The sequence below is a fragment of the Euprymna scolopes genome, chromosome 29 (assembly GCF_053919585.1).
Source record: "Euprymna scolopes isolate OS-2025 chromosome 29, ASM5391958v1, whole genome shotgun sequence".
Taxonomy (NCBI): domain Eukaryota; kingdom Metazoa; phylum Mollusca; class Cephalopoda; order Sepiida; family Sepiolidae; genus Euprymna; species Euprymna scolopes.
Window position 1 is genome coordinate 114,784,721 of NC_136510.1, and position 23,194 is coordinate 114,807,914.

The following is a 23,194-nucleotide window of genomic DNA, read 5'->3' on the forward strand; positions in this document are numbered from 1 at the left end:
AATAAACAGTACGTTTTTTGGTAAGACATTGGTGCATTCAAAATTAATTATTCTGCTTAGAGCACAACTGAACTATGATACTTGACTATTGCATTCTCAACTTTAATTCAAGCCATTATATAAAAATAAGGTACTCATGCAGATATTGATCCAGACGTAACTCAGCATTCGTTTGGCTTTCCCCAGAACATGACGCCAACAGCCAGGTTAAGCTGAGCGTCGCTGATGAAAGCATAAGAAGAAAAGAAAAAACAACCTACCGTAGTTGTTAAGTTTCATTAACTGTAAAAAAAAAAAAATGCTATAACAAGCAAATAGTTTTTTGTTTTTTTTAAAGCTTTTCTTTAAGGATTTTTTGTCAAGGAAATAATATCAAGGAATTTTTCAAGAAAAGATTCAAAAGAATTTTTTTATATGATTTTTTTTATTGAAGAAAAAGTGGAAAACCCGTTATTTCTTCATGTAACCTTTTTTTTTTTTTTTCAAGGAAACAAGGAACAATTTTTTGTTTGTTAAATAAATAATGTTATGATTTTTTGTTTCCAAGAAAAAGGTTTTTTGTCAAATAAAAACAAAAGTGGATGAGTTATTTTTTATTTTTATTTGGGGGGGGGTAACTATGGAATCATAACAGATGCCAGGAAAATTCCCTCAGGAGAATGTTTTTTCCTCAGATTTCTGTAAGGCAGCAGACGATGGCAAGGTGGACGCAGAAGAGATAGCAGACATGCAAGGAAGCTCATCATCAATCGGGTAGCTTTTGGCAATGTAGCTAATATGGAGACAAACAGAACACTACCAAATGTTTGCCTCCACATAAACTCACAAAGATAAAAGTTTTCGGCTGGTCTCGCATTCTAGTTTGTTGCGTTGTTTGGCTTCCTTCCACATTTTCTCCACATGATTTGTCGTAGCCGTTGTTTCAGGATCTATGAAGTGAAGCCTGTGATTCACTGTTAAATGACGATACTCCTCTCCCCCCCACTTTGCCTATATGACTTCCAACAGTCTGATATGACCATAGTTGCTGGCAGAATATATTGTTTTGTTAATGGAAGGAGGATTTCTGCATTTTAGTTTGGTTCACTAAGAAACCCTCCTTTCCTGTGGGGTCATATTCACCGAAGACCCAGACCAGTGTGAGTATTCTGCCAACGTTACGCTTGCATTGGTTGAAAAGAGCCTCATCTACCTTCACCGTATGGCTTGAACCCCCTATTTGCCAGGGATTCCTAAGAAAATAATCCCGGCAAATGTCTCTAAGAAAATTTTTCCAGTCAGCGATGGTGTGCATCAATCTTATTCCACATTCGCGCTGAGGGTTTTTCTGAGCTGCTCGCTCGAACACCTACAAGTAGATACTTTTTATTATGGAGGCAATTGTCAGCCTAGAATTTCCAAAGCAGGTAGTCGTCCGGATTGATGTCAAGCATCGGCACTTGGTATCCTGACCCCTCGAAGCATAGCCAATCAGTTATATTTCGTCATTTAGCAAGATTGCACACCTGTGACTGCATGATGCACATTTCTCCATCTCTGCCAGTAATTTTTTTTTTTTTAAATAAGTTGAGGACTCCGTTTGTTGTTTTGAGCTGCTTGCTTAATACTGTAAAATTCATCTTTAGTAGTTTTCTGACATAGAAATAAGAAGTGGTGTTTTAAAAAATGGTGTATTTTTTCTTTTTATCCTCTTCCAAATTGTCGTGTGCTACTCTGATTTTCAGCTTGTGCACACACATCAAGTTAAAACTACAATTACAATGTCACTGCAACATTGTAATTGACTAAGCTATGTTATGTCAGACAGCAGCAGCAGAACCCAACGAGCTGTTGATAACATTCGTTCAGCTTTCCCTGGAAGATAATAAGTTATGTCTGGATTAATATCTGCGTGAGTACCAAAAATAATTTTATAAAATGAACAGTAGATTCTTTACAGTGTAGAGTACAATGTATTGTGTACTAAGTCACTGCAAGGAGACATGTGACGTTTCTTCTTGGTGCACGACGATGGGTCCCTGACTAGAGCAAGCAATCAATTGATTTGATTGAAAAATTAGTGATTTCATGAATTTCAATGGCAATGAAAATATTGCAAGTGTGGAACATTCATACATCCTTATTCAATCCCGGGCAACGTTAATTCTCCATACATACATACATACATACATACATACATACATACATTATATATATATATATATATATATATATATATATATATATATATGATTTTCAGAATGTGAGAGATTATATATAATAAATTCCACAGCCAAACAATGTTGCAGCCCACAAGACATCAGCTTGGGGTTATTAGCTGATTGGATTACCGCATCCCTTGTCAAGACGAAGTAGGTCCATTTCACAGTCAGATTCCGGCGCAGTTTGCTTGATCTGGGTTGGTTAATAGAAGTTCTTATGTGCTGGGCATTTGCTCAGTTGGTAGAGTGCTTGCCTCGCATGCAAGAGGTTCGGGTTTCGAATCCTGAGTTTGGATGTGTCTAACTGATGGGCCCAAATGAGGGTGAAACTCGAGTCTTGGACTTCTGGTTTGTTGACTGTGCTCTTGTGGGCTGCAACATTGTTTGGCTGTGAAATTTATTATATATATATATATATATATATATATACATATACACACACACACTCCACAGGAATATTTTGCTATCTATACAACTCCCCAGTATTGCTAGAATTAGCAACATGTGAAATATAGATCCCAGAAACTGTTTACCATTCTACTAGCAGAGTTATGAAACTTATAGTGGGAGTGGGAGAAATGTTATTGCCTTATGAATTGTTATTTAGTTATGTACATTTTTATCATACATATAACTGAAAATATTAAATTATTTTCATGGAAGAGCATTGCTTAAATGCTAAGATTAATCATTATTTCCTTTAACCTGAGTGTTCCATCCAAAATAGAGCCTATACTTATCCACAGATACATTTTGTCGTCTCTAACCAGTATGAGTATTGGGTATAATGGCTTTAAATCTCATTAGTTATAGCCACACTGATGAGTCATTAACAATTAACCCTGTGTCTGTGGATAATTATATCTTATGTATCATTTTGGTTATACACACTCCTGTAACATTATGCAGGAAACCCACATGTTGTATACTCAGTCACAAATAAAATCCATTCAGCACGGCTGTAGCCGAGATTGAACTCACTACACAAGTTTTTAGTGTAATTCAAATCTTGTCGGTAGCTGAATAGTTGATGCCTCGCCAGGGCTATTAAGGGTATTTTTTATCGTGACGCCATCACTAGATGGGGTGCATACCATGGCATACGAGAGCTACATCTACTAGTCCCATCTACTCTCAAGAGAAAGATAGTGTGCCAGTTTCTCAACCTGGTATTTTACCTTGCAGTAATGAATGAGATAAAGAATAGAAAAAAATTCAACTTTTTTATTTGTAACTATAACATTTATTTCTCCATTGTTATAGCTGTGATGTTACCCACACCTGGAACATGATCTCGAACATTATTCTTGTCTCTAATGTGATCTTTGTTTAAAGTTTTTATTCTCCCCTATCAAAGACGTCATTTTGCATTTGCATGTCAGTGCTATGTTACACTCCTATTCTCATCTTGGATGTAATTCCCAAAACGTTTTGGCCAACCAAATTTAAAAAAATTTTTTATTACATTTTCACCCCAAACAAGGCATATTGCCATTTTGTTGTAGGAGGCTACCATCAGGGACATAGGCATCAGGGGTACTGTGTATGGAGTTGGGCAGCAAGATGTCAGTTAATGTTCCACTTGAACTTCTGCATGTCATACAGTTGGGGAAGCAGGGACCCAGCAGGGAAGAAACTACTGGAGTAGAAGGCTCTCTTATATCTAAGGAGCTCTACTGTGAAGGGGTGGGATTTAGCTGCTTGTTGGGGATATTTATCTCGAGGGGGCACAAGTGCTTGCAGTTCGTTAGAGCATTCACCATTAAAGTACTTGTAGAAAAGGCAGAGGGATGCAACATTTCATCGATGGGACAGGGGGCTGAAGTTTAGATGACAGTTCAGGACCTATCAGATTGGCGACTCTCTTTTGAACCTTGTCTAGGAGCAAGAGACTAGTGGTAAATGCACCAGCCCAAATATGACAACAATACTCCATACATGGGCGAATGGTGGCCTTATAGAGGTATAGGATACTTTCGGGTATTAGTATCTTTCTAGCACGGTAGAAAGAACCTACCTTCTTCGCAGCAGTCCTGGTGATACTCTCGATGTAATTGTTCCAACTCATGTTTCCTGAGAGCGTTAGGCCGAGGAGTTTAAAGGATGTACTTTCAGATGAAGAGTCATTGGCCATTGCTATTGGTGGTAGAGAAGGTTTCTTGTAATTATTGAAGGAAACGAGTTTAGTCTTGGCAGCATTGAATGTGACCATCCATTTATGTCCCCATTCCACTACAGATTGGAGGTCATCCTCTAGTGCTTCTGCCATATATTCAGGTGCGTCTTGTTAAACTTAATCTGTATTTTCAAACAGAATCCTTTATTTAATCAATTGAAGTAACTTGCTTTACATTGTCAAAATAACTGGATAGAAGTCTTAAATAATTCATAATTATATTCTTAGTATCGTCTGTACTGAAGTTTGAACTTTCAAAAGACTGTCATTATTTATTTGCCTCTTCACAAAGGCAGAATAAGACGCAACTTTAGTTTTTAATGTGGAAGAAATTCAGTGCCTCAAAAGGAGAACTCCGAATTGGGATAACAATAAAAATTGCTTCAGTCTAAAATTTCTCCTTCACTGATCAAAGGCAGAAAAGAGAAAGTATAATATCAGAACAGATATTACACTTCGCTCAAAGCAAAAACAAATGATTTACTTAGAATTGATTATTACTTAGCATTTATATCCAATGTATTACGTTTATTTGTAAGATTAAAATATTTGGCGTGTTAATTTCATTTAATTGATATGTTCAAAATTGTTAACCATTTCAAAAGTAGCAAAATTTTTCATTTTGAAAATGTTTAGATTTTTATAAAAGTTTGACAAAACAAATATATGAAAATAGAACAAAAATCTTGTAAAAATAGTCAAACCCAAAGCCTGCCATCATTGCCTTTTATCTACAATATTTTATTCTTTTTAGTTTTACTAGAATTATGGGGTCTATTGACTCAAATTCTAGTTTATTAAATTGTTTTTAAAGTCAATATGTAGTAAAAGCAAAATAAATTTTTAAGATTATGAAAATAATTTTTAACACTATTATGTCTCATTTAGTTTTTACAAGCCTGGGTGCCTGGCATTGCCCGCATGTTTGGAGGTGTATGTTGAGCAAACACAAAAAAAAAGTGATAGTAGGCAGGCAGTCTTGAACCCGTACCGCTTAGGAGGAAAAGAATGTGAAAAAAAAAGCAAAAGAAATTGACATCTTTGCTGTTGTACCCATCTCCAAACCGGAAGTGACATGTTTAAATTAAGGCTAGTCAATCGAAAAGAGAGGAGGACTTTCAAAAATATCAGTGAAAAAAAATCGGCCTCTCCCTGTAGAAAAGTGCCCAGTTGAGCGTGAAGAAATTAATGTTTTTAGCCAATTTTTCTATATTTGTCATCTGAAGAGTCGAGTTTCAAAACGATATCAATCTCGTGAAAATCGGTCGCCTGTGTCAAAAGTTTTAGGCAGATATACAAATATACATACATTTAAACAGGTGAAATTTATATATATATTTTTTTTATTATAGATTATGTTTAAATTCATTTTATTAAACATAATGAAAATCAAATCTATGACATCACAACAAAACTATAATTATTTTGTTATGGAAATTTTTTAAGCTCTATTGATAAGAAAATCTGAGTAACTCAGTAGAATCTTAGACTGAAGATCTCAAAATTCAGTATTTATTTCTGATTACAGTATTCATTTTCCTTTTGTTGAATTTTTTTTACTATTAATGTGATATGTTTTCATTTCTAAAAGTAGTTAAAAGTTCTGACATTTAAAAAAATGAGACAAATTTAACAATGTATTGATTAAGTTTTAAAAAATTGTGACAGAAAAAATCTCAATACAAGATTAATTTTGTTACAATTTGAACTCATTGGACTTGTGCCCCTCGATGTACATATCCCCAACAAACCCGCTTACGAACAAAATTATACCCTTCTACTGTTGAGGTCCATAAATGCCAGAAAGCTTTCTAGTGTAATAACTCCTTCCCTCAAACAGGCAAATTTTGGAATTCTTTTCCCACTACCTGCTTCCCTGACTGTACTGATATACAGAAATTTAAATGTAATGTAAGCCAACATTTTGTTAATCTTTTCTAGACATGGTCTCAAATAGCAGCTACTTACATCCAAGTTACAAAGAGGTCTTTCATTTTCAAGTTTGTCTAGTATGGATGTTTTCTTTAGGCCAAATCCTTGTCGCAGACCTCAATATAACATTTTCAATCCACAGTTAATGACAAGGCATACGATGTGTAGTTCTAGGTGGCTAGAACCTTCACCAAAATTCTGCAACACAATTTCAGTCACTCTCATGAAGATAGGATTGATATGACATTAGGGGCAGTAGTGAATGATCTCTGCTATCCTCTTTTCGTTCAAACTGGTTGTTCTTCAAGTTCAATAATAATCGATGCTGGTTGTAGTTTTCATATGGAATGAATTATTCACAAAAGAGAAAATAAAGATATTAAATATGTACAGTTTTTCACAGGAGAATCAAATTAAAAGAAATAAATATCATTTGCAAGTTTTCTCTTTCTAGTAACGTGGTTGACAGACATGTCAGCTAGTTTTTTCTTCTTCAATAACCGAGTCTTGCTGCTAATCACTTAATGCATGAGTGCTTATCGAATGGTGGGGAGGGGAGTAGTGGACTGCAAACTGCCAAAAATCTTATTTTTTCCTGCTCTACATGAGCTTATATATTGTGGGTTGGAGTAGGTAGGAGCATGCCGGGGTGTCCCAGCTATCCAATCAATGTTCACTATCACACCTTGGTTCGTATTAACTGGATAATCAGCTACCTCTTCCCCACATCCAGATCAGGTAATTTTCCACTAACAATTTTGATAATCGTCTCGCGCACCCAGGAACTCATACTGATCCCAGGGGTCAGATCAAGACGCAAACATCCGCTAATATTTCCAAACAATCATGCTTCATAGAAATATTTTGTATTTTCGACTTTGTTTTACAAAGGAAATGTATTTTACATTGGCGACCATACCATCTGCCCTTCCAACAGGGAGGATGATCCAGTGTTTTCAGTGGCTCCAGCAAAAGAGGAATTAGAGCCCTTTTGGGGTAATTTTCAATCATAACCCTAATTTAGCTCTCTGTAAGCTTTCCACTGGCGTAATTTCTTCTTACCATTGCTAGTTGTGTCACATATATTTACAGGTTCATCAACTTTAAAAGCTTATGATTTGCCTTTTGTATGTATAAGCATATGTTTATTCAGATTCGACTTTGTTGTTAGCGAAGAGCTGCACAATCTGCAAGGAAATTTCTTCCCTCCATTATGTATACGCATATGCCGGTTCAGGTGCGATTTTGACAAGAAACTATAACCACACACTTCACATGAATACGGACGTTCTCCCGTGTGAATTCGTATGTGATCGATGAGATTTGCTTTCACTGTGAATGAAGAATCACACATTTTGCAAGAATACGGTTTCTCACCAGTGTGAATACGCATGTGTATTGTTAAGTTTGAATTCTGTGCAAAAAAAGAGCCACAGATTTGGCAAGAATATCGCTTCCCTTCAGAGTGTGAATGCATGTGTTGTTTTAACTGAATACTTGTTGCAAAGGAAGAGCCACACACTTTACACAAATATGGTTTCTCTCCAGTGTGTGTTTGTATATGTGTGATCACAGCTGATTGTGATGGAAACGTAGAATTACACAAGTTACAAGAATACACAGTTTCACCATTGTGGATTCGAACATGCTCATTTAAGAGAGACAATTTTGGGCATGAAAAACCACAAACTTCACAAGAATATCCTTTTTCTTTAGTATCGGATTTTAAAGTCGAACCATCTGCTAAATTATTATCACAAGTTTGAGTAGAGGCACTTTTCCTGGAGTACACCATTATTTCTGGCTTTGAATTACAGAAATGCACAATAAATATGATGAAGATATTTTAAAATTAATAAGATCAAGGTCCAAGATTATTTCATGTAAAAGATCTTTACTCCTGATCTGAAATGGAACACGTACATCAAGTCTGTTGTCAAAGTCGCTGGAAAGATGGTGGAATCCTTCTACCGCTCCAGAAGATATCTCACTACTGATGCAATTCTCTATATAAAAGCCAAGTACGTCCAAGGATGGAATACTGTTGCCATATCTGGGCAGGAGCTGCTAAAACAGCCTATCCTGCCTTGACAGAGTACAAAATAGACTTCGTGGCTTAGTGGAGGATGCCCTTTTCTCTACCCTGCAACCTCTCTCCCACAGAAGAGACGTTGCGAGCCTATCCTTGTTTTATCGTTATTTCCATGGCAGGTGCTCGTCTGAACTCCAATCTCTGGTCACCCCTTGCCAATCTTTCACAAAAACACCTGTCTAGCTGAACCCACTGTGAAAAATTTCCCCTACTCTATATCTGTGCCTAAATCAAAACGCAGATTCCATGAACAAAGCTTCTTTCTTAGAACTGCACGCCTGTGGAACTGTTCCGTCTGCCTGCTTCCCTCCGGACTACAACTTGGATGTCTTCAAGTCCAATGTTAACAAATTCCTAATGAACCGCCCCCTTAATTAAACACTTCATCAAATCTCCACACTAACGTACTGTACATGCAATAACCCTTATCCCTGAGTGGCTTCCGGGCCTTGATAAGTGGTGATCACTGTGTAAAAAAAAAAAAGATAAAGGATTTTTTTTCAAAGTTTGGGTTAAATATTTTGACTCTTGATTTTAGTGAGGGAAGTGGCCAATTTTTAAAATCAAAATATATTCTGTTTTTTCCTAAAATTTATGTTCATGTAAAATTTATATTATTGCTGTTTCCTAATGTTCGTATCAAGTAAAATATTGTATCAAATAAAACTTTGTATCAAGTAAAATTTTGCATCAAGTAAATTTTGTTCAATGAAAATTAAATTACTTTGGTTAAATACAAACAAACCCCAAATGAAACAGTTTGTAAAATTCATGAAAAATCCACACACAGATTTTTCTCCACTGATGCATGTAAAATTTCTTGCAAAAAGTCATCAAAAATATTTACATCCATAATTAGCACAATGCTTTTTCAATCAACATAATCTTCAGTAAAACTTGCCAAACCAAATCTTCAGAAGAAATTTCTGAAATACAAACAGAAAACAAAATTAGAATATTTCAAGAAATCAATTAAATATATTTGCAATATTATTCAGACTAATGTTCACATAAACCTGTGGCACAATGTGCTCAGTGTTAATACATTTTAAATGATAGTCTTCTGGAGGTTGAAGATGTAATAATTACTCAGAGATATTAAGAATATAATATAAAAAGCTTAAGAAATTTTGTCCAGTCATAGTAGATGGAACGAAAACAATTGACCCCATGGATTTAATAAAAAGTTCAATTAAAAATTCTATACTCTAGAGTTTTCACATGAATGAATTTCAGCGATGATATTAGCCATAACATTGAGAATAATATCTAATATGAAAAAGTAGTTAAAATACAAATAAAACATTAAACATTATTTTTCTGACTTTTTAATGAGGATGGATAATTCACAAAATGATACATAACATGGGTACATATATATATATATATATATATATATATTTGTATGCAAAATCTGATCCCGCATTTTGCTAATTTCTACCCTCTGATGAGAAGGAAAGTATTTCTTCGAAACTCCACGGATTAAGGACTATCCACTTATTAAGTGTTTTCTTTTCAGATTAAATATGTTTTTAACTCTTTTTCAAAGTGTTTTTTAACATGTTTTATTAACTATTTGCTCTTATATATATATATATATATCAATGAATTAATTCAGAAATCATATGTAAAAGTAACATGTGAGAAAACGATATTGCTTTTGTACCAACCTAATACAAAGTAATATCATTCAAACTTTGCCTTTCAAAGACATTACTAACCTATGGAAACACTATCACATTTCCAATATCGTTGATCATGCTAATCCATTGACTCATCCATTACTAGTAATTTCAGTTGACATGTTCTCCTTTGGGAACAAGTCACCAAAATTTAACCAAATAACCTGATTTTATCAAATATTCACACAAAAATATCAACCTAAATAAAAACAGTCTCTGCTGCTTTACTCACGAGATTAGTATGTTTGAACGCATAATTTTAAGGTAAATGCTCACTTTTCACACCTCAAATCTTACAGTTAAATTTCTTGAAGAATGCATCTTAATGTGATCTATTATATTTTGTAGGGGAAGTCGGGGTAAGTTAAGCCAATTTTCCATTTTGGCTCTTCAGAACCCAAACGACTAATTATTTTGCAAAGATGAGTGTATTATTATAAAATTCTTTTATTTGGGAACATTTTGAAACAAGTTGCAGTTTTCTGCTAGTACACCTAAACCGACCATGTGCTTTACAAAAATGCATATCAAATGGCTCAACTTGCCCCGACCATGGGGCAAGTTGATCCAACCTCTGGGGTAAGTTGTGCCACACAGGGGTAAGTTGTGCCACACAAAAATGGGTTGCAAATAAAGAAAGAACAAGCCCAAAATTGTTGCTGTGGTTATAAAACAAATTATAATAATGAAGTAGAAATGTTAATTACAGCGAATGAACAAGCACAAAATTTGAAACATATATCTGAAAGTAAGTTAATGAAGTTGCCACTGTGACAAGTCACAGCTGAAAACGAGCTGGCTAGAACAACGGACAGAACTGTCAACACTATTTGGCTGTGGCAGCTTGTAAACAACATCTTCTGCATTGAAACCCGCTTCGTCCTTTGGGTTTGGAATTAACACAGGCTTGTCCGTTCCTACCTTCCCAGCAACTTTTTGAAGGAAAACACCTTCAAACTCGAAGTCCTCCCCGTTAAGAGTGTCAACCCGGGCAATATAGTTCACAGTTCGTGATTTGCCAGCACATTTGACAACCACAAAGTCACCTTCGATTATTGGGCTATCCAGATCAATATCACCATCACTATCTGATGACACATCATCAAATTCAAAATCTGAATCATCAGTGTCACTTGAACATGGGGTTTTAGATCTCGGGGGACATGACTTTTCCCCACCAGTATTGAACAAACACTGCTTTGTTTTTGTTAATAGGCTCCTCTTTCTATTTTCAGAAAGGGCTATCAGCTTCTGTCGTTCAGGGCTGTCAGTCAAAATCTTTGAGCTGTCCTTTTTGTGACCACCTCTTCTTGCCTTTCTTGGTGCTGCTTTCGGAAATGGCTGAATTACAGATGGTGAAATGTATGGACGATGCATGACATCATGTGAGCTAGATGAAACACAAGACCCAGATGCAGATGGTTGCATAAGATCATCTTCTTGCTGTTTTTGTGGTCGGACATCATCACTGTGCACGGGCAAGACTGCTCCAGGAACCTCACCTGATGGTTCTGCATCTTCCACAGTAGAATTTGCCTCAAGGCTTTCTGCAGCCACATTTTGCTCACGGTCAGTTGGAAGAGAAGGGGAAAAGTCAATTTCACTAAAGATGTCCTGGTTAAATGGATGAATGCCCGAGGCTTGGAATCCAGCAGCAATGTTCAATGGTGTCATGGCAATCATCTGGGCTTGGTTCACTAGAGCTGGGATTTCATATATTGTTACTGTTTTCCCTGGATTGGATCGTAGCCACCCATCCATGGCTCTGTTGTACGCTGTTTTGAAGGGTCCATACACTGACCGGTCGAGCGGCTGGAGACGCTGGGAAGTGTGTGGTGGAATGGTCAGTAAGACAACGCCATGAAATCTTGCTGTGTTCACAACATTCAAAGAAATGTGTGTGTCATGGTTGTCGAGGATTAAGAGGATTTTCTTTCCTGGTGAGCATCTGGTGTGCTTGATGATGTGATTTAAATATTCCACAAACACCTCTTCATTCATCCAGCCACTTCGTGTTGCCCTCCCTATGCACTGTGTTGGTCCACCTCTGATGAAGTGATCTCTGTAGTGGACTCTGAGAAAGATGAACAGAGGAGGCACGACTGATCCAATTGCACTCACAGTGTACACCACTATTACCAATTCCCCGCGTTCAGCGGAGGTGATTGAACTAACTTGTTTCTTTCCTTTTTCTGTGAAAACGGCTCCAGGGTTTTGAACAGTGGTGCACCCAGTCTCATCAGTGTTGTAAATGTCACTTGGTGAGAACTTGTACTTGTCCATTATCTGACTCAAGTTGTTGAAAAATTTATCAACAACTGGGCGGTTGAAGGCTGTGGCACGCCTAAAAGATGTTGCTTCTGTCACTCTAATTGCCAAGTTCCGGCGCTTCTTGAAGCCCAACCACCAATCATGTCCTGCTTTTTTCTCACGATCCCAACTTGGTGGAAGATTGAGACAGCTTTTTTTTAGCAAACTCATATGCCAGTGTGCGACATCTCAATGACAAACCATGAAGCATGTCTGACAATTGTTTCACGTGGTCAGCCAAATCCCTTTCCATTTCAGGACTAAAAACCAATTGCCATAAGGAAACAGGTGTGTAAGCAGTCCCTGCTGGTTGACTGTCTTGTTTGTCCATGTGCCGCTTCAGTGTCATTCGATCAATGTTAAAGTCCTTTGCAGCACTCCTCACACTCTGACCTCCAGTAACAGCGGCAGCAGCCCGTTCCATAACGTATGTAGGAGTTTGTCCACGATTTGTCTTTCGCACGTAGTGGCGCATGTCTGGTGGGCTTTTTTTCTGTGAAACACACAAAAAAGAAAAAATGAAGTTAACACAATAAATCCGATAATGATATAGAATATTACTAGAGTGAACTAGTTGATTCAGTGGAGTTCCTGGCATAAGTCTGGAACATTGAACAATGAATGCCAGAACAGCTGGCATTTGTAGAGAGGCACCTGCCTCTCCTGGCATGTTTAGCCAATCAGGCGCCTCCAAATGGAATAACCCACCATGCCTGACTAATTGTAGGCTAGTCCATAATGGTGGAGAGGGGAGGTAAGTGCATTCTTGATTCTACAATGATAATAATAATAATGTTAAAAATAATAATGATAATAGTAATAATAAAAATAATTATTATTATTAGAATAACAAAGCGCATGTACAGCATGCAAATTCCTATCCAAGCACGGCTTACACATCTTAAACATTTACCAGGTAAGCCATAGATCTAATTCTTATACAAGTAGAGCATGTAACATACAACATGCATTTTGAATTCACTCTATAACAGGCCTACTGATGTGGTTGCACATTCATCTGTTTCTTGAAAACGTGTAAAAAGACATATGGGGCAAGTTGAGCCAGTGGCACAACTTACCCCATTAGCATTGGCTCAACTTACCCCAGTCTGACCTTATTGAATTGTCTGTTCAAATGCATGCATCTCATGTGTGGTGAATGTAAAAATCTTTTACAGGTATGAAGGCAAGTAATTGAACAAACAACTACTACATATTATATCTAATCAAACTATTACTACACACAAGAAACATGCACTCACCTCTGTAACGCTTTATTTTACTTTTTTGGCACAAAATCTGATTTTCTTTTACTACATCAACCTCCGATATTGGTTCAGCAAAACAAAATGGTGGAGGTTAAAGTCACGTAATCAGTTGTTTATAGATTGCATACAAACTTGGATTGGCTTAGTCAATTGTGGTTAAAAGGGGGTGGCTCAACTTACCCCTATGCTCAACTTACCCCGACTTCCCCTACTACATTCTTCATTTCTTACAAAATACGTTAAATAAATTTATAAGTTATAATAAATACTTCTTGCAAAATACTTTAAATTTATAAGTTATAAAAATATTATAGGAGTCACCATTAAAAAAGAGGTCGACAGGAAAACGATTTTGAATTCATCAGAATAGTCATGACTTGCATCATTCCAATTAAAGAAAGACATTATTATTCAAACATGTATTTCATTTAAGTTTCAGGTTTTAGCAGAAAATTGACTGATCAGAATTCATAATCTTGTCCCATCCTCACTGCTACTGCTTGGATTAAAAATGAAGAGAAATAAGTATTAATAACTCGTAGCATTACACACAAAAAGAATGGTTTAATATTCACCAAATTCATACTAGAATTATCCACATAAACCTATGCCACAGATGATTTGCTTAGTAATAACCAGTTGTATGTGACATTGTTCTAGAGTTTGATGTTTCACATATAATGAAGAATTACTTCTACACAGTCATAGTCGACAGATCTACAACAATTAACTCCTATGGATTAAATAAAGAATTCAGTTCAAAATTCTGTAAAGATTTCAGAGTTTAACACAAAGATATTTGAGTTCAACATGATCTAAAAAAGATCGGAGGTTAAATCAGCCGAAATGTTGCAAAAATAACATCCAAGATAAGACCAATAGTCCGACTCAACCATTAGCAATATTTACTTGTCATCTTAGGATTAATCGTCTCTCATCTTCACAATTTTTTTTAAGATTCCAATATAATCGGACAATTATTTACTATTTTAAAGTATCTACCTAAATAGACACTGACATAATAAAAACAAAGTCGACTCACTTATGAGATTAGTATGTTTGAATACATAAATTTAAATAGGTAAATGTTAATTTTTCACACCTCAAAACTTACAATAAAAAATTATTGAATAAGCAACGATCTTGAAGTTCATCAGAATAGTCATGACTTGCATCATTCCAATTGAAGAAAAACATTATTATTCAAACATGTATTTCATTTAAGTTTCAGGTTTTAGCAGAAATTTGACTGATCAGAATTCGTAATCTTGTAATTATTCAATCCTTACTGCTGTCGTTTGGATTACAAATAAAGAGAAAAAAGTAGTAATGAGTTGTAACACACACACACACACACACACACACACACACACACACACACACACACACACACACACACACACACACACACACACAAGAATAGTTTAATATCCCCAAATTCACACTAGAATCGTCCACATAAACCTATGACACAACAGATAAAATGCTAAGTAGTAATCAGTTCTATGTGGCAGTGTTCGAAAGTTTGATGTTTCAATTCTCAATGCAAGCATACTAAAAATATAATAAAGAATTACTTCTACCCAATTATAGTTGACAGAACCACAGCAATTATTAAATTCAAAATTCAGTAAAGATTTTAGAGTTGAACACATACACGAAAGTTTAATATATCATTAAAACACAGTAGTGTTTGAATATATGATTAAGTGGCAGTTTTAGTCATTTAGAACTTCTTTAAAGCTTCGTCGCTCACTCATTTTTCGACCAAATTTCACACAATTATTACAGTTTATGAATCAGCATCTCAGCTATATTGTGAAAAGAAAAGTTCAATTTTCGTTGAGTAAAACAAAAGTTATGAATTTTCTGATGTTCAAAATCGTAAAAATATGTAAGGAGACGAGCGACGCTTTTTATGACCGTTTACAATAGCAACCACGTTGCTTCAATGACTTCTGTTGCTACTAATTCACTGCTGTTGCAGAAAGAGAAGTACCAAGTGGAACAGAGAGCATGAAACGGAGATAATTGGGAGGATTTTATTGAAAGCAGGCGAGTACCGTACATTGTTATTACATATGTGTTTATGGGGACAAAAAATAAGAATGAAATTAAACAAAGAACAAATGAATTCATTGGAAGCCTGGAAAAATCATGGATTACAATAGAAAAATGCGAGCATGAAAAGTAATACGGTTAAACTTAAACATGGAAAAGTAAAGGACCAGTTGTTAAAATTGGAAAAGAAAAGGACAAGATATACTTGTAAAAAATATAATAAATTTGTAACTTAAAATATTGCAGCATTAAGAATTTTTTTTAAAATTCAATTTATAACATTATATAATCAATTCTTAATGCTGCAATATTTTAAGTTATAAATTTATTATATTTTTTACTAGAATATCTTATTAGAATAGTAATAAATCCAAAAATTATGAAAATTCACCAAGGCGGTTGGAGGTTAAATCAGCTGAAATATTGCAAGAATAACATCCAAGATGAGAACAATAGTCCGAAACAACCAAATAATAACTTCAAAGAATTATTAATATTTGCATGTCACTTAAAGATTATCCACTCATCCTCACAATGTTTTTAAGATTCCAACATAACCTGACAACCTGAATTTTCTAAAAAATAAAATCAGTTGTAAAACTTAATGTATTTACTGTTTTGGTGATCTAACAAAAAGGAAATTCTCTTTTATAAAACTTCTCTGTAAAATGTTGACAAATGAAATAATTTGAGATTTACATTTACATTAATACATAATGGTCTAGCATCTGTTCCACTTAGTCATTCGTTTGCAACAAAAGAATTAAAAAGAACATTCTTCAATATGCTTCATAGCTATATAAATGCATTAGTTGATTGTCGGGTTTTGTCCTAATCCCACGTTTACACCCCAAAAAATCATGGTGAACTGTAAATGTTGTGAAATAGAAAACATAATTTCTAAGTATTAAGATTGAGAAAGTAGTGGTTTGCTTTTTCAGATACAAATTTGTCACAACTACAGACTTCTTTTTAACATGAATTAGTTATTGTGATACTTTACATTTTTTGTTTTACTTGAGATTTTCTTTACTATTTCGAAAACTAGAATTGTATATTTATTATAATTCCAGAGAATTAAGTAGAATCTGATTTTTGGGAATAGGGAGTGGGACAACAAACTACGATATGTGTGATAGTAAAAAATACCAGGATTTCTTTCCGAAATTATTTCAGTTGGCGGGGATTATCTCATTTGCCATTTGTTTTCATACTTTCTCTCAATATCAGACATGCTTGCATTTGATGGCTAAAAATGAAACATTTTACTCCCTAAATTTTGTATGACAGGCTGGATTTATTTATATACAAATAAGCACACACTGACTTTTATCATGAAGATGAAGATGAATATATATATATATATATATATATATATATATATATATACACACACTTGTGGTAAGCATTACTATTGGTGATAGGTTAATTTCCAAGTAACTCAGTTGAGATATTAATGACATTTTAATTTACTAATTGATTTGTGACGTATTATTGGTAAAAAATGTTTAATATAAAATATATACATGCTTATTTGCCGTAAATATTGGTTGTGAGTAAAGAAATCAGTAGCAGCCACCTGTTTTATAAGGAAGTCCCAGACTAAAGAACTGGAAATGCAACTCTGTCATATAAAAGAAGCTACTTTATATTTAATGCTTGAATTAAGGCAATATCTCACCCGGTCCTTTATTTCCTGAAAATGCAAGATGGCTGTTACCGATTACTTACAATAAACATCTTTATATTTTATATGAATGAAACTTTTATAACTTAAACAGGTAAAAAATAAGTATAAAAGACAAAAATTGTTTTTGACTAATTACTTGACCACATTTCTATTAAAATAATTAATGTTGTCAATAGTAATGTTTAACATCATATGGGTTGCACATACATTACATAATAAAACAGTTATTGAAGTATTACTTCACATTAACTAATTGCAAAGAAACCATTTAGATAGATTTGTTTAATAGGAAATCATTTTTAGATTTAAAAAAGAACATTATCCAGAATTTACTTTTGGTAAAAGAAACAACTATAAACTTTCAAACACACATGAAATGCACAAATTACATATCATTCACTAATACTGTTGAAAAATCTTTTTTCTCTTATAAAGGGAAGATAGGGAAAAGTTGTGATAATTCTTGAAAGTAGTTGTCTTGTGAAATACAGAGATTTCATGACTGTTCGTAGACATGGAGAGTCTATTAACCAAGTTTTTATTGTGAAAATGAAAAAAAAAAAACCAGGGTGGTTTCCAAATAGAAGAATAATCTGCAGAGTAACCAGAACAGGAGAATAAAGTCATAATAACAGAAATAAGTTAACAATGAATTCCAAGTAAACAAATAACACCGGGGGGGGGGGGGTGAAGCCATATGATGTGCATCTGAGAATGAAGTAGCAAAAATATCCATGACAAATAACACCCTACCTGAGAATTCTTCCTTCAAACTCCTCAGCCTAACATTTGCGGGCAATATGAACTGGAACAAATACATTAAGACCATTGCAAAAGATGGTGCAAAGAAGGTGAGTTCCCTCTATTGAGCTAGAAAACTACTCAAACCTGAGAGTATCCTGTACTTCTACAAGGCGCCCATGCATGGAGTATTGTTGCCACATCTGGGTTGGTGCGTCTACCACTAACCTCTCTCTCTCTCTCTTGGAAAGGGCCTAAAAAAGAGTTTTCAATCTAATAGATCCCACTTTGTCAACTAAGCTCCAACCCCTGTCCCATTGCTGCAATGCTGCATCTCTGTGCCTGTTTTACAAATATTTTAATTGAATGTGCTGATGAACTCGTTGCACTTGTGCCGCTTCAATGGACATATCTCTGACAAAACCATTTAGTAATAAAATCTCACGCTTTCACTGTTGAGGTCCTTAATTGCCAGAAAGCTTTCTATTCTAATAGTTTCTTTCCTCAAACAGCTAGACTTTGGAATTCCCTTCCTGCTACCTGCTCCCTGGCTGTACTGATTGGAGAAGTTTAAATGTGATGGAAACCAAAATCTTGTTAACCATTCCTAGTGTGAATGTGAGTAAAAAGAAAAAGTAACAGGTAATAGTGGAAATCCTTCAAGAGTGTTGTTTGCTTGCACTGAGCCTTGCGAAAATTATGTCTAAAATACTTTCAATATACTGAAACTAAATATGGCTTACAACTCAAAATGATAATTACGATTTGTGTTAGACTTTTTGAGTATTGGCATCAATATCTTTTGGAGAAGTTTTAATTACAATTCAAGAGTAGGATTTAAAATTTTTTATTTTTTTGAAAGTGAAAGTCAATAAATTTATGAGAGACTAGTTATATCTGGCGTGCAATGAGGGCTAGTTATGTCATTCTGGTATGCAGTGAGGGAGTAATTTTGAATGCTTTTTAATTGATCTAAAAATGTTTTCACAAGCGGTTTACAAAAACATAAGCACCAAACATTGGGGGAATGCCCCCCACCTCAATGTAAATAGAATTTTTGTGAAATGTGAAATTCTAAACAGTATGCAACTCGGTAAATTACTTATGTAAAAACGGTTAATTAAACTGCAGACACCTGTTAAACTACACAAGTTCTGTAATTTAATACCCCCCCCAAAAAAAAGAACGAAAAACAATGTTTAGTGCTAATGTTTTTGTAAACCGGTCATGAAAACTTTTTTTTAGATCAATTAAAAGCATTAAAAACTATGCAGGACAAAAAAAAAAAAAATGAACCATTTTTTTTTAAAAAACTTTCTTATTTCAAATGGCCGCTTAAAGATTCCTACGCAATGTGATAAGACACTTCACTATGCGCGTTCGCACACAAACGTATCATGTAAGAAAAACACTACTGAAGGTGATGAAATGGCACAAAATAGTCCCAAGGTTCATACCATGCAATTGGTAAATTTGCGACGGGTTTGATTACCAGATTCATTGTCAGCGACCTCAAATACCTCTAAAAAACCAAATAAGAGTGGTCGATGTTCTGTTGTAGCGTAAGGTAACATTTACCAAATCTTTAAAAAATTATGATGATATTATACAATTTGCCCTCGCATCGAATTTGCGTTTTTCCTGGAATGTATACGTGAATAATTTTCTACTAGGTACGGGCAAAATGAGTGCTGATGCTCAAAATGTATAAACATTTTGACCCCTCCCTTTACTTAAAAAAATCACTAAAAATCAGGAAATTAACCAATTTTAATGAAATTTTCAGTATTTATCAAATAATGATCGCGAAATATAATGAACTAATTATTTTTATTTAAATCTTAGTGAAAATATATTATTTTGTTTAAACAAAAAATACCTTTACTAAAGTTATGGGTTTCAGTAGTAAATAAAAAACGCAAGAATTTATTTTTGCTTTTTTATATATAAATAAAGCATCGTAATTTGTAACAATAAAAATAAAATAATTTTTACAGGAACATTACAAAAAAAGCCCCTAAAGTCCGTATTAATGAATTCGATATATTCGAATAAAAATGAATTTCTCGAACTACCAATATTACCATTGAATTAAGCATTGTTTATTTAATATTTTCACACAAAAAAATTATAATTGCAAAAAATATTTCTACTTTTTTATTTTAAAATTACAGATTTCGCATAATTTTTATGTGCAAGATTTTAATAATTTCCTTGCTTGCAAGAATGTGAGACTTTTGGCGTAGCATATTTTTTATATAATACTGAACAATAATTAAAAAAAAAAAAATTAAAAAATGGAAAAAATTATAAAAACGTTCAGAATAGGAATGTATGGATGCACGTCTGGGAAAAAAAAAAGAAAAATATCACACCTCTTCCTCCCTTTTAATTACATGACATCATGTTCACAGTCTTTCGACTGCCTGAAATTTTGGGCTTCCGTGTATTCCGTGTATACAAAATTTTAGTTTGTTGCGTTTTGTGAACGGAAAAATCACTCGGTTTGGGGGCTAATTAATGTATGTTTTGTACAAACCATGTGTGTGTATGTGTGTGTGTGTGGGTGTTTTAATTTAATTCAATATTTTAGGATTTTACTTTACTAATTATTTTTGAAATAGACCCAGAAAACTATTATTTATCTTTTAAAGGATTTTTACAATGAATTTATTTAACTTCAAAATTTAGCTGAATTGAAAGCTCGCCGTGAAAACATTTTTCATAACTTTTTTTTTTTTTTTTATGTGCACAAATATTTTTTCCCCTGTTGGAAATTAAGTTTAGTCCTTAATCTTTCAAATACGATCAAAAAATAGTCGGAAACCTAAAAAAAAAAAAAAAAAAAAAAAATGATAAATCGGCTTTCAAAACTAGGTTCCCCTATTTTTGTCCGCCCATTTTTGCCCGTACCTATTTTCTACATAATTTAACGTGCGTTTCGTATAAAATAACGTCGAATAAAATACCATTCAGAATATGAAGCTGAAGCCTTGAGAGTTAATAAACTCTTAATTGCAAAATAAAAAAGAAAAGAAATCTACGCTTTACTTACGTTTTCCGTTTTCTTTTAAATAATTTATCCAATTTAACGAAAAAACGTTAAATGAATGCCTTTATAATTTGTAAATTTAAGACGATATCGAGTCTTTTTCACGTGGAAATGTACTTACATGCTAAACGGGTAAGCGATAGCCCTTGTTGGTCGCCCTTTTCCCAGTTTGTTTGTCCTCATACTCTGCCCCTTATTACTGGTCGTTTTTTTTTTTTTTTTTTTTCAGAAATAAATTTCTTTCGAAAGAATGCTTAAAAACTACTGTTCTGGTTCAGAATTTCTCCTTAATAATAATAATAAAAAACAAACATCGGTGCTTAATAAGGGATCATTAAATCTAAGGGAGATAACCAGCATAGACATAGCAAAAATAAGCATATTTTGCAAGATATAATTTGGGACGCTGAAATAATCAGTAGAACAATGGAAGAATCTGAAATGAAAAAAGAAGAAGAAAAAGATTACACGATTACTGTAGCCGGTACTCCTTGGGCGTTGAGTTCCATGGCGACCAGCAGAAAAATTTAATGGGTAAATGTTTACTTTAACTACAACAGAACACCGTAACAGTAACACCGACCAATAAAATTTGGCTTTTGTATGGGTTTTCGGAGTCGCTAACAACGAATCTGATATTCAAACCCGTCGCAAATTTACTGTTTGCATGATATTAACTCCTGAACCCTCGCACTATTTTGTTCCAACTCATCGCCATCGTTTATGCTATTCTTACATGATGCGTTCGCGCATGGACGCGCGTAGTAAGGTAGGGCGATGGAGGGGCAGGGGGGACACCACCCGTCCCCCTTGCCCCTCCCCGCCCTACACCTCAATGTAAACAGAATGTTTGTGAAAAATGAAACAGTTCTTCTGCTCGGTGTATGTCGGCGCGTTACTTACGGAAAAAACGGTAAATTAAACCGCAGAAGCACCTGTTAAATATTGTACAAGTTTTATAATTGAGCCCCCCCCCTCCAAAACAAAATAAAAATAAAAAACGAAAAATAAAAATGCTTTTGTAGACCGCTCTTAATTTTTTTTAAATCAATTAAAAAAGCATTAAAAACTACGTAACACAGAAAAATGAACCACATTTTGTTTTTGAAAACTTTCCTGTTATTTGAAATGTCTGCTAAAAAAATTCTTCCGCGATGTGACAAGTCACCTTACTACACGCGTCCATGCGCGAACGCATCATTTATAATAGCATAAACGATGGCGGTGCGTGCGGTTGCGGTGGTTGGCACAAAACAGTGCGAGGGTTCATGGGTTAATACCATGCAAACGGTAAATTTGCGACGGGTTTGAATATCAGATTCGTCGTCAGCGACTCCGAAAACCTATCTAAAACGCCAAATTTTATTGGTCGGTGTTAAGCAGTAAAAAAATAAGGTAATCTCCAAAAATACCGTTAGGGCTTACAACATGGCCGCCAGAAGAGTCACGTGATCCGGTTGATCCAAAACATGAATCGTGCAAATGGAAAACGCAGCCTTGAAGGCAAACTTTGACAAACAATCACAATTTGTTTGTATTTAATTTTTTGTTGATATAATGTTGTTATAAAAATAGGCAAACTTTGAGAAACAATCTTAGGTTGTTTTTAGTTAAAACAGTGTTTATAAAAAGTATTTTATTCAGAACAAACAAGTGGTCGGTCGACGGAACGCAATTGAACCATGACAATTCCTGGAATTGAACCACGGCGATTCCTGAAATTGGAACTGCTACCTACCTCAGAGAATTACAAAAATATCAATGGCCCTTAACGTATCACCCTTGTTCCTCGTTCCTCGTGTTCATGACAATAACGCTATACTTGGCGAAACTATGACATTGTCTCGGCTAATGTTAGCAATGCCAGATGACGTGCACATATTGACATGGCTTGCACAGAGACGTCTGATAGCCAATTCATGCAATTGTCAAATTTGTGGGTCACCATGCGTGTTGGCTCGATATTCCGAATCCAAGGATGGTTGGAGA

The 23,194-nt window shown here is 34.7% G+C and overlaps 1 long non-coding RNA gene across 1 annotated transcript; it reads right to left on the bottom strand.

Moving 5' to 3' along the window:
• Positions 1-3,410: 3,410 nt before the first annotated feature.
• LOC145252834 (uncharacterized) lies at positions 3,411-22,107 on the bottom strand. Its single transcript, XR_013863685.1, has 2 exons — positions 21,209-22,107; positions 3,411-9,327 (listed from the first exon to the last, which is right to left on the bottom strand). It is a non-coding gene; the product is annotated as an uncharacterized LOC145252834 (long non-coding RNA).
• Positions 22,108-23,194: the final 1,087 nt, after the last annotated feature.